This window comes from Lolium rigidum, chromosome 3 (genome assembly GCF_022539505.1).
Source record: "Lolium rigidum isolate FL_2022 chromosome 3, APGP_CSIRO_Lrig_0.1, whole genome shotgun sequence".
NCBI lineage: Eukaryota > Viridiplantae > Streptophyta > Magnoliopsida > Poales > Poaceae > Lolium > Lolium rigidum.
Genome location: NC_061510.1, coordinates 176,230,986 through 176,236,613, shown reverse-complemented (window position 1 = coordinate 176,236,613; position 5,628 = coordinate 176,230,986).

The following is a 5,628-nucleotide window of genomic DNA, read 5'->3' as shown; positions in this document are numbered from 1 at the left end:
TACCGTGATGTTCTTATCGTTCCTATATCGGGGTCTTTCGCTCCCTGCTCACGAATTCCTCCTCCATCTCTTGCGAACTTACGAGATCCAACTATGGAAGCTCACTCCCAACTCAATCCTCCATGTTGATGTGTTCATCACCCTTTGCGAGGCATTTCTGGGCATCAAACCTCACTTCGGGCTGTGGAAAAAGATCTTCTATGTGAAGAGATACAACAGTAGTAATGGGTCCTTTGTCACCGGAGGGGTGGGGTTTGTAGCTCGTTCAGAGGTTAACTACTTCAATTTCCCAATGAGGGAATCTGTGCAAGGGTGGAGACTGAAATGGTTTTACGTGAAGGATTCCCTGTCACCCGAATCCCAACTTCCTCGCTTTGCCGACGTCTTCAAAGCCAAGCCCAAGGATTCCTGGAAGAACATTCTCTCACCCGACGAAAGAGTAGCAGCCGATGAATTATTTGCCAAGTTTCTTCGAATCAAAGAGGCCGACGGCCAAACTATGGTCGGCACAGAGGTGGCTGCGGTGTTCTTGAAACGTCGAGTCCAACCAGTCATGGCCAGAGTCCGCCCGATGTGGTTGTATTCGGGTCCAAAGGATGAAACCAGGATTAATGCTGCCGAATTGTCGGAAAAGGAGTTGCTCGACGAAGTCCGTCGCCTTACTTCCTTTAGCCAGGAAGACTCGATCCCATTGATATCTTCTTACACTCCTCTCGATGCTGATCATCCGCTACAAGAGGTAACTTTCCTTTCGACGTTCTGACTATGCTATTTCCACATAGCTAATATGATTGCTATTAGTCTTACTCGTTCTTCTTTTCGACAGGCCCTCATGGGCTCTGGAAACTTGCATGATTCGCCAAACGATACTTCTGAGGGAAAAAGATCCTCAGTTCCTGTCGATTTCCCCACTGTCGAGCACACGGGCTCAGAGAGCGAACACGATGATCCGATAGATTCCGAAACTGTTCACACCGATCTTCCTCCTTCAACCGACGACGCTTGCGACATAGAGGGATCAGTGCGTAACGATGACGCTGATCGTGATGCCTTTGTTAATGCAGCTGTGGAGGCGACCAGGGCTTCGCCTGCGAAGAGATCAACCGGCGGCTTTGCCGACGAAGACGATCTCTTCGATATGTAACCCTGATGCCATAGTTTGTCCCTTTATTCTTCGCATTCTTTTCATAACTCTTGTCGATGATTTCCTTCTTGTAGCGAAGAAGGTTTCACTGAGCCTCCGTCTAAGAAGGCCAAGTCTAGCGCTGCTCCGCCGGTTGCTCGGCTTCCGAAGCTTCAACTCCTAAGGCAGCCCCCGCGGCCCAGGCGTCGACTGCTTCTTCCCTTTCCAAGGGAAAAGACGTTCCTGCTACTACCACGACTCCTCCTTCTGTAAGTCCCTTTCGAATAGAACGCAAATTTCTTAAAATGTGCCTTTGTTAACGATTCTTTGCAAAACATCTTTTTTCCCTTAAGGATCTTCGAGGTGTTATTTCCTCTTTGGAGGCCTTCGCTTCCCAGTTTACTTCTCTGGAGGCAGACAAGGTCCGACTGCAGAAGGTAGTTGAATCCTCTTCCTCGAAGCTGGAAGGCGCAGTCAAGATAGCTGCCAAGGCCCGCCAAGAAATCGATTCCCTGAAGGAGGAACTGGGCAAGCTAAAGGAAAAGCTGAAGGAGGAGGAGGCGTCAAGGTTGGCTGCCGAAGCTCAGGCAGCCGAAAAGGATGAACTCCTTCACCGATCTTCACTAGCTTTGCTTGGTAATCCTTTCTACACTTTTCTGTTGATTATCATACTTTACGAATTCGATCTTCTGTTAACAATCTTTTTCCTTCCTTTCTCATGCAGAAGCTGCCAACATCCCTGCCGCTGCCTTGGACAAAGTTCCAAACAATTCACCAGCAAATGGTGTGTCGATGGCTCTTGCCTCCCACCAGCTTACGCGGGAGCTTCTTAAAAAGGGAAAAGGTGCCCTGGCGCGGATGCACTTGATGATTTTCCCCAAGATCAAGCAGGAAAAAACCCTGGGGCAGCTGATTGATGCCTTCGCGGTTGACACCAAGGAGGTTATCGAGGTATTCAAGCGTACTTCACGCACCTATGGTGCCCTCCTTGCCTTCCAGCTTATGATGGGTTACGGCTTTAGGGGTGACATCGAAGAAATGACTAAGGAGCTGCCAAAAGAGCAAGACGGGCAATTTGTTGACTTAAGTGCCTTTAAATCGTCTGCCCTTACTTGCGCTCGTCAGCTCCTTGAGCTAGTTTCGTCAAGGAAGTCATCGGCTGGACCCAGTTTATCGACTCAGACCCAAGCCCCTTGATTTTTGTAACAAACTTATCCTCGAGCTGATGTGAAACATTGTTCTGCTGCGAAACTTATGCTTGTAATAAACTCCGTGCTAGCAATGTTGCTAGCACACCTTTGTTATGATATTTCTACTTGCACTTCTCCCGATGGGAGTTAATTCGGATGCTCAGTTTGACCATATCTGTCGTTCTTTTTAACGCTGTTTCCTGCAGGTATTCCCAGTGCCCTCATTTGTTGACGATTCTTCGGGTGCTCTTCCTGAAGGTGATCGAATCCAGCGTATGAAGGATCAGATCAGTCAGATGGAAATGGACCTGCGCAGCACTTATGCCTTAGCTTCTATTTTCAGTAAGAAGGGCGAGATTGCAGCCGAAGTGGAGCGGTATGCTCTTACTGAGCTGCATAAAGCTACCAAGAGTTTGAACTGTAAGCTTCTTGATTCCTGCGCCCTTTTTGTCAGCGACTCTTTGTCTGATCCTTTACTACTTCCTGTGCCAGTTATAGCCTTGAACCGTGCGGAAGAAAACAAGCGGATTCACGAGTGTGTGCATGCCTTGACCCAGTTATCATCAGCCGAAGAGATTTTCTGGCGGGAACACTCGAAGGCTTCGGCTGTCGCACAATTTCAGGATCGGGTTCAGCAAGTCCACCACTTCTTCGACAAGTGCTACAAAGCTATGAGGGTGGTTTGGAAGACGATGTTCCCTTTAAACGCAGTCCCCCCTACGCTGCTGTCTTTGATGTCTGAGTTTGGGAATGCCAAGAAGATTCAAGACTTGGTACGAGCTCAGGTTTTCGCAGGGGCCAGGTTGACACTTGCCCTTGTGCTTGCACGTTACCCCTCAGCGGATCTGCTTGCTATTGCCAACGCTGTTGGTGACTTCGATACTTTGTATCCGAAGGTATTGCTTCCTGCCAATATAATTGTCGACAGGCTTGAAGAGCATTCGAAGGTACCTGAAGAAAGAGAAGCTCCACAAGGGTGATTTCGTGGATTAGGGTTGTTTTTGTAAATGGGTTAGTTTGACTACTTTATCCAAGTGTTAGGATTGTTGAGCCAAGATTTTTTTTATTCGGTAGATACATGTATATGTACTTTTACCGTAGTGGTGCCGTTGGCAATTTTTGAGGGAGCAAATCTTAATTGTCCGCTTAAGAATTTTTCGTATTTGTTGGTCAGCAAACGTTTGAGTGATCAGCTCATGTTGCAGGTCTTGCTAAAACCCGTTGTATGTGCAACTTTGCTTTCAACCGATGTATGTTGCGACAGTCACTCCCGAATCTTTCGGGTGTAGTGGTTCTGCCGATGATCCCGTTGTTCATTGATATTTCCATAAGTAAAATATCGAACGTGGGTTGTGTTTATATGTATTTCCAAACTCTTTCTATTTACGGCACTCGTAGAGGCATCTATAGCTGAGGGAAGGATTAACATCCTTGTTTGCTTTGTATCTTTTAGCGCTCGTAGAGGCTTTTCTTTTGAAGCACGTTCTTCTGCCGCGTACTGGTGATGCGGCTTAGACGTTTTGAAGTACTGCAATGCTTAACAAAGGATCGAAACTTAAGTTCTCATTAATAAGGTAAGAACGAGACTAGAGGGCGAAAAAGGAAGGCCATGTTTATATGAAAGGGGAAAAAATTAAACGCTAATAAATTGCTTAAGCAAGGAAGGGGTTCTTCTCATCTTCTGCCTTTTTCACCACGTTAGTGGTTGCTGCGGCGTTGTTGAGTTCAAGGGGTCTGGGCAGTGGTTGCCAGCGTCTTGCAGTCTCCTGTGCCTTCTATGTCGTCAGCTGCCGAAGCTTTTGCTGCCGAGGCTTCCGCTGCCGGAGCTTCAAGAGCGAGGTCGGCTGGCTTCTTCTTGGTTTCCCTGACATGTTTTTCCTCCTTGATTTCTCGTATCGACAGCTTGGGCAGAGGGTCGACAATTTCTCGTTGTGGCCCAAACTTCGCAGCAATCCTTTGAAAGTCGCGATCACAATTGTCCGAGCGTGAAAAACTTCCATAGTCTGTGATGTTTGTCCCGTTGTTCCCAGGCATTTTCAGCTTGAGGTATGCATAGTGCAGCACAGCCATGAACTTGGCATAAGTTGGTCTCCCGAGTATGGCGTGATACTGTGACTCCCAGTTCACTACTTCAAACTCGATCTTCTCCTTCCTGAAATTGTCGGTTTTGCCAAAGACGACGTTCAAGTAAACTTTGCCAAGAGAGTAGCCCGGTGCAGTTGGAAGAATCCCATGGAAGCAGGTGTCTGTTTCTTCTAGCATCTTCATGGTGATCCCCATACTTTTGATTGTGTCGACGAATATCAGGTTTAATCCGCTTCCGCCATCCATGAAAACTTTGCTCATCTTGAACCCCCCGATTTGTGCCTCGACTACTAAGGCAGCGTGTCCCAGTTTTGGTATGGTCATCGGGTGATCTGCTCGACCGAACGTAATGTTCGAGAGGACCACTCGACATACTCGGGGATGTTTGCCATGATGCTTTCTCGCCGGGTTAATCTCTCGGGTGAGCTTCTTCATCTCTCTTCTTGAGACACCTGTCCTATGGATCATGCTCATCTGCCCCCGTGGTGGTGGAAACGCCTCGTTGGGTTGATGAGGTTGAGCCTGCTGGACTTGGTGCTGCGGTGGAGGTGGGGTGGTGGTGGTAGCGGTTGCTGGCCTGCCTGCTGGATGAGTTTGTGCATGTCAATGAACTGCCGACAGTCCCTGAGCAGGTGACTCGACTTCGTTTTTCCGTCCTTAGAGTCGGTATACGAGTGTAAGTAACAGGGAGCGTTGATCTGCTCAGCGTAAGGCAGTTCAGAAGCCCTCTGCTGCCGCGGTTTATAACTGCCACGGTTCCCAGAGTTGCTCCGATTGCCGTCCTGTCGATCGTCTCTTCTATCGTCATATCGATCGTCCTGCCGATCAGAGTACCCTGCAGCTACCAGGTTGTTGTCGTCATAGTTGCGGTTCTTCCTTGTCTTGTGATGATCCCTTCGGCCACCCGAGTCGTGCTTCGGCTGGTCATCGTCTTCGTCGTCACTGCACTGTCGTGGCCTTCGCACGTTGTCTTCGCCATCAGCCCAGCTATTGGCGATTTCCATTAACTTGGTTATGGTTTTAGGCTTTTTGCGTCCGAGTTCTTCTATGTAACTCTCACGCCGGACGCCATCGCTGAAAGCGTCGATTGCTCTGTCGACAGATACATCTTCGGCAGCGTTTAGGAGTTTGGTGAATCTCCCGATGTACGAGCGCATCGACTCCTTCTGCTTCTGCTGGCAGTTCCGTAACTCTTCAATCCCGACGGGTCTCTTGTACGTTGCTTGGAAA